This window comes from Pseudophryne corroboree, chromosome 6, assembly GCF_028390025.1.
Source record: "Pseudophryne corroboree isolate aPseCor3 chromosome 6, aPseCor3.hap2, whole genome shotgun sequence".
NCBI lineage: Eukaryota > Metazoa > Chordata > Amphibia > Anura > Myobatrachidae > Pseudophryne > Pseudophryne corroboree.
In genome coordinates this window covers 593,535,654-593,551,541 of record NC_086449.1, presented here as the reverse complement: position 1 = coordinate 593,551,541, position 15,888 = coordinate 593,535,654, and the positions used below count along the sequence as shown (strand labels likewise).

Sequence of the window (15,888 nt, the reverse complement as noted above, 5' to 3'; positions counted from 1 at the left end):
TAACACTTATAGGCATTATATAATACATCAAGAGAGAGCTATAAACAAAATTGTCCATGTGGACAGATGTATAATGACGTTGCAAAGTGAACATTCACAAAGTTATACAAGAAGTAAACATTTCAAACAAATATATAGGTATTTGTACAATGCCATAGTAATCGGAACTATTTGAGTTATACATTAATGAAGTAACATGGGTAGGTGAGTTCAATAAAAGTCATAAACAGAAAACAAGAGAAAATAAAACCAAAAGGGAAAAGACGAAGACAGTGAAGGGGGTATGGTAGGGGAGAAGGGAGAGGAATAGAAGGTCATGTTGCTTTAACAAGCATATATGTGCACAACAATCAAAAGAGTAGGTGAGACTATAGTTGTGGATTGTCAGGAGTAACAGTAAGATTATACCAAATATCTTTTTTAGTCTCATCATCAAGAGAGGAGATGTATCTTCCCCATTTTTGTGTAAATTTATTGACTTGACTATTTGAATTGAGAGAAAGGGCTCTCTTGTCAAAATAGATCAGTTGTAAGAGTTTATGCTTCAGTTCTTGGATGGATGGAGAGGATTTCTCAATCCAGTGTATTCGGATTAGTTTCTTTGCCATAGTTAAAGTGATAATAAGAAAAGGAGAGAGATTGCGATCTTTTGTGGGAAGGCTCCAACCCTCTAAATTTAGACATAAACAAGCTAGAGGATTCAACTCTAGTTTCACTTGAATAGAAGAGTTAAGGAAAGCTAGAACTTTACGCCAGTATTTCAAAATTTTTGCACAGGCCCAGAAGGAGTGGAAAAATTTTGCATTAGTCATAGAACATTTAGGGCATATGCCAGATTCTAAGTTTGATATATGTTTTCTTTGAGCAGGAACTGGAATATCAGCACTCCAGGCACGGGTTAGTGCGTCGAGATAATTATCTTTTTGGGGTGTTGTAAGAATAAGATAGAGTGATTTGGATTTAAAGGCATGCTTGGAGAGGGAGTTGAGAAATGTGTCCAGAGGGTGGGTTAGAGTGTGCCTTGAGTTATTTGGTTTTACAGATTGGGCAAAGTGTCGTGCTTGTAAATATAAATAAAAATGGGAGTTAGGAAGATTATAGGAGTCTTTGAGGGAGGAGAAAGGTAGAACAAATCCTCCTGGGTCAAATAATTTTGTGGCTAGGTTAAGACCTTTCTCGGACCACTGGTGAAAAGTAGAGTTAGAGATGGACGGTGCGAAGTTAGGGTTACCCCAGAGTGGAATGAATGAGAATCTGGTATATGAGGATTAAAGGGTTTTATTTATTTTAATCCAGCTATTATAGGTATCTCGAAATAAAATATGATGTAAAATATGCTTAGGTATGAGACTGGTTGGTGTATGGAGAAGCGCTCCGGGAGAGAATGGATAGAAAATATGTTGTTCTAGGGTTTTATCTGTGTGGGTAGATGTTTCCATGAGCCAATCAGCAATATAACGGAAATGGGTGGTGAGAGCATATAAAGAAAAATTTGGGAGATTTAGGCCACCTGAGGTTTTTGATTTATAGAGTTTTTTTTAAGGCTAATCTCGATCTCTAACCATTCCATAGGAAGGTGGAGATAGCTTTTTCCAGATTGCGCATATCATGTTTAGTAAGAAGACACGGCAACATTTGTAAGAAATAGTAGATTTTAGGAAAGATAACGCTTTTTAAGACTGCTGCTCTACCAAATAAAGATAACGGAAGTTTAGACCATGACTCTAGTTGAGAAAAGATTTTAGAGAGAAGAGGGGTAAAATTAGCTGAGTAAAGTGTCGATGGGTTGTTAGTTATTTGGACTCCTAGATATGTGACTTGTGAGGGTTGAATATGAAACTGGGTCAAGACAGAATGGGAACTAAGCTTGGGGGATAAAGAATGGATGGGCAAGATTACTGACTTGGATATATTAATTTTATATCCTGAGATGGGACTGAAAGAGGCAATGATGTCCAGTATTACTGGGAGGGATTTTATCGGATTAGAGATAAAGAGGATCATGTCATCCGCAAATAACGAAACTTTTAACTCTGAGGAGAAAATACGTATACCCGAAAATTGTGTGGCTAAGCGGAGGGCGATTGCAAGGGGTTCGATTGCCAGGGCGAATAGAAGGGGTGAAAGGGGACAACCCTGTCGTGTTCCTTTCTGTATTGGGAATGGAGGAGAAAGGAACCCATTACAGGCTATTTGGGAAGATGGTAAGGAATAGATTGTCTTAAGGAAAGCGATGAAGGTGGGAGGAAATCCAAAGCGTTCTAATGTAAGGAACAGATGCGTCCAATGTACTAGATCAAAAGCCTTCTTGGCGTCTATGGAAAGGATGATTTTTCCACCGGACTCATCTGTTCCCTTCCTTTCAGCCTGGACTGCAGCCAGAACCTTGCGAATGTTCGTGACTGAATGCCTGCCTTTAATGAATCCTGTCTGATCTGGATGGACCACTGCGGGAAAGAGTGGATTTAACCTAGTTGCAAGAATTTTTGTGAGAAGTTTGTAATCACAATTTAATAATGAGATGGGTCTATATGATCCTGGGAGAGCGGGGTCTTTTCCTGGCTTTGGTAGTAATTTAATTATTGCTGAATTGAAGTATAAAGGAAGAGAACCATTAGATAGAATATAGTTGTAAAATGATGTTAATATTGGGCTGAGACGTTCGATAAATAGTTTATAAAAATCCCAGCAGAATCCATCAGGACCAGGCGTTTTTGCTGGCTTTAAGGACTTGATAGCCTTTCTAACTTCTTCGACAGTAATTGGCTGAATTAGTGATGGGATTAGGTCTTGAGGAACTTGAGGGTATGGCAACTCATGCCACATTGTTTGAGAAATAGCTAAGGAAGAGGAGGAGATAAGGGTAGATGTATCAAAAGACATGTCAGAAGGATTAGAGGAAAGGGTGGGCTGGTTAGAGGCATAGATATCAGCAAAAAAAATCTCTCATTATTTGGGTTATCTGTTTATTCGAGGAAGTGTGTGTTCCGTCAGGAAGGAGTAATGGGTGGACTCTCATTGGGGGTCTGGTACCATTTAGAATATTAGTTAAAAGTTTGCTGGTCTTATTTCCATATCTGTGAAAACGAAAATTAGATGAGAATTGATACTTATCTGATAGTGATTGTAGTAATTCATCAAACTTTACTTTAGCTGCTAAGTATATGGATTTATTGGTGGTGGAAGGGTTAAGCTATATGAAGAATAGGCATTGGAAAGTGTTTGTTGGAGAGATATATATGATTCAGAATTTCGTTTCTTTTCCTGGGATTCGTATGACATGATGGAACCTCTAAGAACTGCTTTCGCAGACATCCAATAAAGCGATGGATCTGAGGCAAGAAAGTGTTTGTTGTGCTCATGGTAATCTTCCCAAGCTTTGATTAAGTGTGAGTTAAATTTAGGTGAATTATTCAGTTGTGCTGGGAATCTCCATGTTCTGCGTGTGGAAATTTCATTTTGAGTTTTTAATGTTAGCCATACCAGAGCATGATCTGACACTATTATTGGCTCAATACCAGAGTCTGTGACATGGGTAAAGAGGGTATTAGATAAAGTGATATAGTCTATATGGGATAGGGTATTGTGAGCGGAGGATAAACAAGTGTATTCACGTTCAGTAGGGTTAAGAGCTCTTCATACATCAACCAGCTGAAGCATAGATAGAAAGGAGGGTATACCTAATTTAGGTAAAGGCTGGAGAGATTTCTTATAGTGGGATTTGTCTAGATAGGGGTGAGATATTAATTAAAATCACCTCCTAAAACGATATTAGAGGAGGCATAGGGTAATAACTTCTGAATTAAAGTGTGAAGGAAAGGTTTGGGGTTGGAATTAGGAGCGTATAGAGAACATAAAGTGTAAGTGGTGGAGTATATTTTAGCCAAGACTATGACGAACCTACCCTCTGGATCTATTTCAGTGGATAAAACTTCTAATGGGAGAGTTTTAGAAATCAGTATAACAACTCCCCTAGATTTAGAATTAAAAGGAGAGGAGGCTAGGATCCGCCAATTGAGCATCTGCAATTTGTCAGTTTCCTTTGCTGTGAGGTGAGATTCTTGGATAAACACTATATCTAATTTCTGTTTATTTAGATAAACCAATACCTCACGCCGCTTTGCTGGAGAGTTGAAGCCTCCCACATTGATCGTGCCAATCTTTAAAGAAGACATGTGAAGTCGTTGATAGAGTACTTCAGCTGCACGGTATATACTTTAGTAATCTTGCTGGGAGACCTGGAAGTGGTGGAGACACACAAGAAGGGAAGACAATAAGGAGGGGGGGGGGGGTGGACAAGACAATGAAGCAACAAAAGAAAATACATTTTTCATGGGTATGGACCTCATGACATATGATGATTCAGTATGCCCTGTGGCATATAGCTTCCGCAGTATGTGAAAACATATAAAAAACCAAACAGCACTTTTTAAAGTGCTTGAATAACCAGAATTAAACATATCGGAACATGACAGGTGTTCTAGCACCCTGAACAATAATTGAAGAGACCTCTTTGAACTTATAATAGATGATAATTGAGTATTTTAAGTATGATAATAGATAGACATTAGTAAAAGAAAAAAGGGGAGAGCGAGTGATACAGTGTATTCTGCAAAGCTAGTAGTAGTAGAAGGCATTTATTATAGGATAAAAAAGGGGGGAGAGGGGGGGAGGTGTGTGTGAGAGGGGGGGAATGAGGGAGGGGGGGGGGAGGGGGGTGAAGGTAACCTAGATATTCAGGAGACCTGGTGGTTATGTTACAGGGAGGGTAACCTGCCTTGGGAGTTTGTGTAAAACAATGTAAAGAAGGTTAGTTATAAGAACTTGCTTAAAACAAAACAAAAACAAGACAAAGCTGAACATGGGTAAAAGAGCAAAGTCTATTTTTGTGAAGGAGGTGGGTCTGAGATATCTTCAGGCATCGGGCGACTCTCTTCTCTCAGAAAGGCTTGAGCATCATCTGGGGAGTTAAAGTCATAATGTTTATCGCCAACAAAGATGCGTAAGCGTGCCGGGTACATGAGAGCAAATCTTCTTTTCTCTGAGACGAGGGATGAGCAGATTGGTGAAAAGGCTTTTCTCTCCCTGGAGAGCTCGACTGAGAAGTCTTGAAAGAGACGAATACGTTTGCCCTCCCATGTCAGATCTTGAATCTGTATGGATGCTTTCCAGATAGCAAGCTTGTGTAGATAGTTTAGGCATTTGAAAATAATAACCCGAGGCCTCTTGTCATGTGGTTTAGGCGGGGGGCCTACTCTATGGGCCCTTTCGATCACTAGGTCTTTGCATTCTGCTTCTATCTTCAGGAGTTTTGGGAGGGTGGTGGTTATAAAGGATGTTATATCAGAACCTTTTATTGATTCTGGGACTCCAACTATTCTGATATTGCATCTTCTTGATCTGTTCTCAATATCATCAACTTTATTCCAAAGCTGGTGATTTTCTTTTTGGAGCCTTAAAATATGGCACTGTGCTTCAGATAAATCATGGGATATTGTGCCAATATGGATTTCTGTATCAGAAACCCTTCCCTGTAGATGTTGTAGCTGCTGGGTAATTTCAGACACTGCCTGTGTCAGTAATGGGGTCATGGTGTTTTGTATTGCATCTACTATATTCCTGTAAGTAACAGGGGAGTCAGGGGAGCGCCGTACCTGAGGAGAATCAGGATCCTCTGTTGCTGCAGCAGCAGCTTTCTTATGTGCAGGGACGCTGGGCACAGGTGTCTGTGTCCGACGCCATGATGGGTATAGGCCATTAAAAGGGTTAAGATCTATAGAGCTGTTATGCTGTAATGATAAGATAAAAATGTGAAAGTGTAATCCTTTGAATATTATTCCATGTCATTAAACTTCTGTACTTACCTGTTTAATATTATTATTCCTGATGACTGTTATTGAAGAACCTGGAACGGAAAGAGAAGAAAGGTTTATTAGTTGTATCTATATTTTAATTGATGTACAATTGCATTACCCATTATCACACTGATACATATATTGAAATTACTTGTATTACATTTAAAACCATTTAGGCTTTCCCAAGTAGGCTCCATCTCCTATTGCAGGACAAATATACTTGGGTGGAGGCACTTTAAGAATTGGATAGCTCCCCATCTTGTAGTAGAAAGGTTGCATATATATACTGTGTGTATATATATATATATATGTATGTGACCCGTTCAGTGGAGACAGGCACACGATCAGTGGAGACAGGCTGGGGGGAGTAACCAAAGGAGTGGCTATCCCAGAGCTGTGCTGAACCGTTCTGGGAAGGCACCCCCCTGACAGCCAACCACGGCATTTACCGAAGCCACTGCTCCACCTGCGGAAGAACAGCACCCAGATCCCTGTCGCCCCCGGAAAACAGTCAACACTGCAAAAGGTAGCCCCAGCCTCCTAGCTGACTAGAGCGGGGGAGTGCTGGCGTTTAAGGGAAGGAAGTGGATGGACAGTCCTCCAATCGGCGAGCAGGGGGCGTGGCTACGCATGAGCCCGATTGACCATTGGCTGGAGCCGTGGCTGAAGACATCAAAGGTCAGTTCTAAACGCACCACACCGCTTAGACATTTATAGTGACACTAGACAGGTGACGAGTGATTAATCATCCCAGGCAGCCTTGGTCTAGCCTCAGCAGCACGCTTATAGGCTATACATGCAGACTATTAACAGGAGCCTCAGAGACATAAGTGTACTGCGTTAACCTAGTGGCTCTATTATAACTGCTAATACTTACCAGAAGGAGAGGTAGAGACGGTCTTCAGTGATAAGGGAAGAGTACATTTAAAAAGGAAAAGATTACTATCACTTAAAGTAATATTTACCCACTACAAGCAGGAACAGCAGTATATGTAAAAGCATAACGATAAGGGGGCTGCTGCATCCAATCTAACATTCAAGTACACCCAAAGTGGATCATCAGTGACCTCTAGGGGGAGCTATTAGAACTCCTTCAGTGAGCCTTTCCTCTTACTGTGGATTACAGCCAAATAGGATGCAACTAACTTGCAGTGTATGAACTATTTGGATACAATTGTAATATTGCAGGAGAGTAACTATTCTGATAGGACACTCATTACCACAGGCCTTGTTATACTCCACTAGAAGGATATCTACCCAGTACAGGGAATAAATAAATATATATATATATATATATATATACTTGGTTAAGTCCACTCTCCAGGCTTAATAGAACCAGCCCAAAGGCCAGTATATAGAAATTGGAAATGTAGGCACTAACCAGTACATTCCAACAGGTATTTATTAATGATAACTCACAAAGACATACTGTGTATGTGTGTATATATATATATACATATATATATATATATGTCTTTGTGAGTTATCATTAAAAAATACCTGTTGGAATTTATTGGTGAGTGCCTATATTTCCAATTTCTATATATATATATATATATATATATATAGAATCACATGCCAAACACTCGGGGTGAGGTTTAAGACAGAACCAGCACTCTGCGTAGTTTTCAAGACAGATTTTACTCCAAACTGTACTTCAATCATGAAATAGTCACATCGACATCAGCATAAAACGACAAAGGCATATACTCATCGCATCAAGATGATAATGTGGCACTGGAAAACTCCCTAACAGCCGTTTTCGGTGAACAACCTTCCTCAGGGGAATAACCAGGCAAAGGGTCTAGCTGCCATGTGAAAAAGTGCTTGCGTGTCGTGCAGCCACGACACGCAATATATATATATATATATATATATATATTCATTAGACTGCTGTTGGGCCCTACTGAAAAGGATAGGACAGCTATATATATGCATATATATACACAAAGGGGTCGATTCAATTCGGCCAGGAATTAGCTCCCGACGCTATTCAATTCAGCTAAAGTTAAGTCGGCGAAAGACCGTTCTCCCCAACTTAACAGGTAGTTTTGTCGGGAGAACGGGCATTCTCTGACTTAACTACCCGCGGCGATGCTGATTCCCGACAGAATCAGCCTCGCGCCGGCCGGGCGGCAGCACTTTTGTCGGTTTTCTTCTCTCACCCCCTGGGGATGAGAGAAGAATTACCGACAATTGCAGGTAACTAGCAGCTGAATTGAATAGTGTCGGGAGCTATTTCCCAGCGCTATTCATAAGTTGCCAAATTTAATCGACCCCATAGACTTTCTTTCATTAACTGTGGACTATATGTCAAAAGAAAGGTTAATTCAGTGTTATTAATGTAAAAATGCATGCCGTTAACTTAATGTAATGCTATTGGATGAATTGTACCATAAGGAGTTAATATTGTTTCGTAAATTGTTCATTAACTGTATAGTCGCTATCTGAAGTTGCCAGTAGGATGTATACTTGATCTTGGTATGGCCACTATGATATCTAGAAGTAAATGTGTATCGTATAAGACACTGGTTTATTGTGCATATTACTTGTGTGTATTACTTACCTGTTCGACAGGCGGAGAGTGAAGAAATTCAGAAGAGGCAGGAGGGAGTCCTAATTATAGGCCTGTAACGCAAATACGACATATTGGTATAAGGTTATCCCAAGCTTCCACTTGTCTATAGTTAAAACATAAAACAAAAGCTTGGGTGGAGGCACGCAAATAGTTAGCAGTAACCAGGACCATTATAGCCAAAAACAGGGTTACATATATATGTGTGTATATATATATATATATATATATATATATATATAAAGCACTAATCCATGACACTCAACATTCCTAGAATCAGGGTGTAAGAGTGTGACATGGTATGTGAACACACTGTTTAAATTGAAAATCACATGACCTCTGCCCTCACTATATTGGCTAACAATAATAAGAAAATAGTTTTAGCTAATGTATTGATTGATTGATGCATTTATGCCTGCAGCCCCCAGCAAGGGACCCCACTATACTGCAGGTCCTACTCTATTGCTCAAAATAATTATCATAAAAATAGCTATTACATTAGTGTTAAACTGTAGGTAATATATCTGGTCTAAAGATCATAGCAACTTTGCTTTTAAAGGTGAGAGTTACCAACACACCTGTAGTAAAGCACCTCTTTTCCCAATCACTTATGGGTGAGGGTACATATGATTTAAACAATATAAAGAATCCTTGATGCATTTTTTATCAGGTGTCTAATTGTGAATGGAGGGCCAAATTCAGCATGAGTTGTAGTTTTGTGAAAAATTGCAAAACTACAACTGTTTTCTATCATGCGGGGGGCCGCCCACACAGAGCTAGGCCGCCCAGCATGCCGGGTCCTCCCTCCCGCTAAAATGCGAGCGCATCGCCCATGGTAATTTATGAATTCATTTGCATCCACACCTATACTTGTGTTTTAAAGTCTCTGTTTTGTTGTGTGATCATATTTATGGGTGTGGTGACACCTCTTATTGGCTGTAAAACACTTATATACTGTAGGCTGCATAGTGCACAGTTTGAGGAACACATATTCTTTACTCAAATATAAGAAACTTGTTAGTGTTTAATTAATGTTAACTGTATTTCCTTTTTTCACCAGTGTGATGGACACAGTACACTTTCAAGGATGAACTTTTTTGTCCTTTTCTGTATACAGTAACTAGCTGCAAGATGACTAAAACTTGTCTTGTTAATATTATTAACTAGCTGCAAGATGACTAAAACTTGTCTTGTTAATATGTTTAGAAGGCAGTTATGCTGGTCACTTTTCTACATTTAAATTAATTACTTTATTTAAAATCTGATAAACTGTATAGGGTTTTTGGCACAGTTTTAATTACAATAATAAAAAGAGCACTATTTACATTTTGATTAATAGATGTAAAATATTGAGATTAATTCATTTTCTTCAAAGCATTTTCTTGTCAAAATGTTATATGAAAAGTTAAAAACAATATAGAGTTGATAATTCAAATTTAAATAATTTATTGAATTAATATAATCTCACCTTATTGAAAGGTGAAATGTGTCTTTAATAAAATCCTATGATGACTAGTGGTACTTTATCCATCATGTTCACATAGCTTAGCTTGTGCCTTATGAAGATATCCCTTTTTATAATGTGAAATTGTGTTAAAATTTCTTTGCAAATCTGCTCAAAAAGAAATAAAACATAGTGTCCTCAGTTTATATAAAAAAATATATGTAAACTCTAAATTTAAACTCAGAAGAGTGAAAACTATGCTTCTAATATGTATCCTTCAAATAATCTTCACACTGGATAAACTGTATCCAGACTTACTCAAAAAATAAAATAAAACATAATACACATAACAACAAATGTTTATTTTATGTGCAAAAAAATGCACTCACGTATAATTATGAGTGAAAAGGCTCTTGTCAGAATGTCCAGGAAAATATCCAAGCACTGAATAAACATATTAAAAAATTACATAACTACAGTATAACATAATATTGTTTCAAAGTACAAATTCACGTGAACAGTTACTATACTCACATAAATACCAAGTAAAAAGATATATCTAATTATAATTTTATCCAAATGATTCAGTGGGCAGACCAAATGCCTTTCCTTTGTTATGATCTCCAACCACTTCAACATGTTTCTCCTTCTTTTTCAGAAATTAAAATAAATTGTTTCTATATTTCAATAATAAGAGAAGCAGAAAAAGAGCTGCAAATGCTGCAATGCTTTTATAATGAAGACTTTAAATATAAGACTTAACATTTTTCCAAAATACTTTTAACCTTTTCCTCAGTTTGCACTTATGCTTCAACACAAATATAAGTTTTGCCTCAACTAAACCAACTAAGACAGCTCTATAAATACTCCCAAGATTTTACTTGATGGGCTTAGCTAATGCAAAAATGTGAATTGATTGGGTAATTGCTGCAATCACAGTATATTGTAAATGAAATTCAACACAAAACATCTATTGTCACTCAAATCAATATTGGGGCTTCAAGTATTTTGTTCATTTCACGTTCACCTGTATATTTAGAATTCCAATTATTTTCCTTTTTGAACACATCAAAATACAATACTGCACATTTTTTGCCTAGCAGCATAGCATCTTGACCCATGGCATACATGGGATCTGGACTATGGGTCGAAATTCTTTTGATTGACAGTCATTAGGTCAACCCCATATGGTAGACAGACAAAAGGCTGACACTGACAAAATGTTGACATATGAAAAGGTCAACGGGTTCAAAAGGACAACAGGTTCAAATGATTGACATGATAATGGTCAACACACATATAGTTGACACATGTTTTTGTGGGGTATTTTTTTTTTTTTTTTTACTTTTTCCATCCTTATCTATCCATGTCACAAATCGAAACCTTCAGTAACCTTGTGCTAAATGAATCGAGACACAGTGCCTGAAATGCAGAGAGCGAAGAGAGCACATGAAAGGACGTGTTTCAACAAATGGTGGTCCCAGGTAAAAAAAACATCCACATTAACCCCAAAAATGGAAATAAAGTGTGTCGACCATTGACATGTTGACCTTTTGACCTAATTGCCATTTTATCCATGTCGACCTTTTCTACTGTCAACCTTTCATATGTTGACCTTTTTTCCATGTTGACCCTTTGCCAGTGTCAACCTTTTGTCTGTCGACCATATGGGGTTGACCTTTTGACTGTAGACCTAATGCATGTAGATCTTGTATACCACACCTAGCATACCATGGGTAAAGTGGCTTTGTATGGCTTATAAGTTAAGTAACTCCACACCTAAATCCTTATCAAATTTCATGCAAATTACTTCCTGTGTGTATAAGAGAGAAGAGATAAAGCATCAGGTACTTTTTATTCTGTGCTTAACTGCTCCATCAGATTATCTTCACAGCAAGTGGAATTTGCCTCAACAGCTGCCCTGCAAATACCAGCCTTCCAGAAATTCCTGAGGGATTGCTGCTCACAGAATTTCTCATGCTAAATCCTGTTCTGTTTGTTTAGCACTGATTGCAGTGGAGTGTTTTAACAAATGAAATACATTATTGGCACTAGGCAGTAAAATACGGAGAGTCAAATATAATTTGTCATTGCAGTCCACTAAATCTGGAGACATGGCTCAGGGACCTGCAAAAAATAAATAAAAAAAATGATATACAGTCTGGAAATGAGTCCTAAAGACGATCACATAGCTCTTGTGGGTCCCAAAAGCCTGGTGTAAAGGTGTAAGTTGATGATGATGATGATGACCATCATGCATAAAATAAAAATAGATTAAGTAAGAAAAAGTACTCTACAAAATAAGTTCCACAATAGTATTTCATAACATTTGCACAATAAACAATTACCTTATTGTCCATGAGAGTCTTTCTTGTCATTCTAATGTTTGTGCCAGAGATTATATAAAGTATATGAAAAAAAACAAAGAATATGTTAGAAATATCTTCTTTGTTTTATTCTAATCATTTTTATAGTCAAAACTCTGGAGAAAAAAGTCTACGGTAGGTGAGGCAGTGCCTCCTCCGCCTATCTTTTCCGGACATCTCTGATCAAAGCTCACCAAATTTCCAGCAGCAAATACTGCTGCTCCATGAACCCTGTGGCTCATATATTGTGTGAAAATATGGCTCTGGTACTAGCCAGTGCCTCCTCAGCCATTTACCTCGCCGCATGTCCCTGCTGTACAGTATACATTCAGGGAGCAAACTTGCAGCTGCCCCAGTGTAATTTGCAAACAGATGTATTATGATAAGGAATATGCTAAGTTTTAAGATGCCCTGTGATACACCTAGCAAAATGCCCTGTAAGGTGTTCAGAGATGTTTTTCTCCAGTAAGATGCTAAGATTTCTGCACAACAACATATTTCTGAATATGTTCTACAAGGTGCCACGCAGGGCTGGCAAAAGCACACAAAAGCGCGGCCAAACTGTGAATCCCCTGTGTGCAGCAATTTCCCTAGAATCAGAATGCACATATGTGCCTTTCTTTGCACTAATGCTGCTGGGACAGAAGTATTAAAGTATTGAACTCTTTGCTCCATGACACATAAAGTGATGAAACATTATTGACGTATAATTGGAAGACAACTGTATTATTATGCAATATCTGTGATGAATAGCACAGTAATGCAGTAGTAATGGGTACTGCCATTAAGCTACAATCTCTGTTGCCTCAGAATTTTATAAAAAAAAATTCTTGCAGAATTTAAAAATGAAACATAAAGCATAACAGAAGAAATGTACCATATTCATATATGGACAGAATTCTGGGCAGTACGGACGGTGTAATGGGTAGCATTACTGCCTCACTGCGCTGATGACCTGTGCAGTGGCATAACTAGAAATTTTTCTCCCCCAAGCCAAAACATTTTCTCGCGCCCCCCATAATTGCCACTAGTAAATCCGCAAAAAAGGGGGCGTTGCTGAAATGGGTGTGGCTTTGCATAAACACTTGACACTGCAGGAAAAGACTACCTTATACCCCAGTTTTGCAACCTGCACGCCCAGACATTGGCCACCACTGAAAAAAATAATAATCCTGATTCATGCCCCTTACATTATTTGTCATTTTTCCTCCTTATAGTAATGCCTAGTATACATTATGCCACATACTGCAATGGCCCTTTGACATTTTGCCACACACAATAATGCCCATTACACAATATGCCACACACCGTAATGCCCCTGACACATTATGCCACACACCATAAATACCTGTGACACATTATGCCATGCATCGCAATGCCCATTAAACATTATGCTACACACTGCAACACCCCTGAAACATTATAGCACATACAATGCCTGTGATACAGTATACCACACACTGCCATGCCTGTGACACATTATGACACACACCGCAAAGCCTGTTATACATTAAGCCACACAATGCGATACCCCTGAGACATTATACCACATACCACAATGCCTGTGTTATAGTATACCAGACACCATAATGCCTGTGACACATACCACAATGTCCATCATACATTATGCCACACACCACAATGCCCATTACACATTAAGCCCTACAGTAAGGCTTCTAATTACTTTTAAATTACCTGCTCATTGCCAGGGGTTTCATGCTCTTGGTTCCATGCATGGTGCCGGGTGTTTTCATGCTCATTGCCAGGGGTTTCATGCGGTAGGTGTTATGCTTGTTTCCAGGTGTATCATGTACTGGGTGTCAAGCTTGTTCCCAGGGGGTAATATTCGTTGCCAGGGGTTTCATGCACTGGGTGTCATGCTCGTTGCTAGGGGGTAATGCTTGTTGCCAGGAATTTCATAAGCTGGGTGTTGTGCTTGTTACCAGGCGGTAATGCTTGTTACTAGGGCTGTGCTCCCAGTGCCACATATGCCCCCAGTGCCAGATATTCCACCACAGTGCCAGATAAAAATATACCCCCATAGTGCCAAAAACACATATGCCCCCAGTGCCCCATATGCCCCCCCAATGCCAGGTACACCCCCCCAGCTGCTGTGCGGGAAGGAGGGTACAGTCTGTGAGTCTGGAAAGGAACCAGAGGGCACAGCGCGCGCCTCTACTATGTCCATTCTCTGTCTCCAGCAGTGTATCTGTCAAATGAAGTGCCTGTTCGTAAGCCAATCAGTGCTCACAGACCGGCAGCTGTGACTCCTTATTGGCTGCCGGTGCGCGAGCTGTGATTGGCTCACGAAATGGCACTTCATTTGACAGACACGCCGCCGCCGGAGACCTAGGAGGGACACAGGAGAGACACGTGCTGTGCCCTACGGCTCCTTCTCAAACTCACAGCAGCAATCAGTGGTGGCGCCCCTGCATCCCTGTGCCTCCAAGCCTCCGCAGTGGCTGCGGGGGTGCTAGTTTCACCACTGGTCCTGTGTTCAATTCCCACCATAGTCATAACAGTGTGGAGTATGTATATTCTCCTCAAGCTTGCGTGGGTTTCCCCTGGGTACTCCGATTTTCTGTTTGTCCTGTTTAATGTTAATGCCTGCCTTGAAAACAGTGCGTGTTGCACCGAAACGTTGGCCATGCTGGGCATCTTTATATTGGATATGATTCAGTAAAACAGCATCTTCTTCTTAATTCATCACGAGTGCCGCAGTTTCTATTTTTGCTATCTCTACTTCACTGAGGGCACCGCAGAGTATTTTCTCCAGCATCTGAGTGATGGTTCATTCCAGCCATTGTACATTTGGGAGCAGCCTGCCCCCACACGGAACCGAGCACCACCTGCATAGAGTTAAGGGCTGTGGTTTACACAGCCTTCCGTTCGTCTGTATTTACATGCCATTGGTCTGTAAATTATCACAGGATGGACACAGCCAGTGACATACTGGCACACCCAAGCAACCTGACCAGCACCGAATTCCCTGTGGGCTGTAAAGGCATGCCTATCACTAAAGGTTACACCAATTGCTTTACTGATGAGGAAGTGGAGGACATTTTATTCAAGGATGAGTGGCCCCATAAGGACACATCACAACCAGTGGAAGAAATCTGCGAACAACTGATTCAATTAAAAAAACGCGAGGTTTACTATCTCATGCACGGGATATCGCTAACCAAATATTATAGACAGCAAATGATCCCTCGTGGATTTCGTGTCCGTAATGCGCCTACGATCGGCCGCTATAATCCTGATTTTTGCCAGAAATGGATTGGGATAGTCAACAAATGCAGTCTTGACCTGATGGTGTTGGTTATTCAAGAGTCAGAACGTGAGTTGAAGATTGCGCGTGAGAAAATCTCTTAATTGGAAGCTTCCAACATTGAGATCTTAACGAGTGACTCTAGTTCTGATCTATACTCATCAATCAAATGAAAAATTGACGTATATTAGAATGATTTAGTTAAATTTAAAACTAAGAAATTTGACACCGTGCAAAATGATTATGATTCTAATCGAGTGTACCATTGGCTAATGGGAGGTGATAGCCACCAAATAAGAACTGCTGGGGCTTTCTCTAAGCAAAGTTGACGAAGGCGAAGAGAGCAAAGGGGATGCGATGTTCCTACATCAAATAGTGAT

The 15,888-nt window shown here is 39.6% G+C and overlaps 1 long non-coding RNA gene across 1 annotated transcript in view; it reads left to right on the top strand.

The window, feature by feature from the left end:
* The first annotated feature begins 3,271 nt into the window (after positions 1-3,271).
* LOC134935479 (uncharacterized) overlaps positions 3,272-15,888 on the top strand; it is a 41,814-nt gene continuing 29,197 nt past the window's right edge. The window contains exons 1-2 of the long non-coding RNA XR_010180172.1: positions 3,272-3,389; positions 4,098-4,208. This is a non-coding gene — a long non-coding RNA (uncharacterized LOC134935479). The remainder of the gene's footprint in view (positions 3,390-4,097; positions 4,209-15,888) is intronic.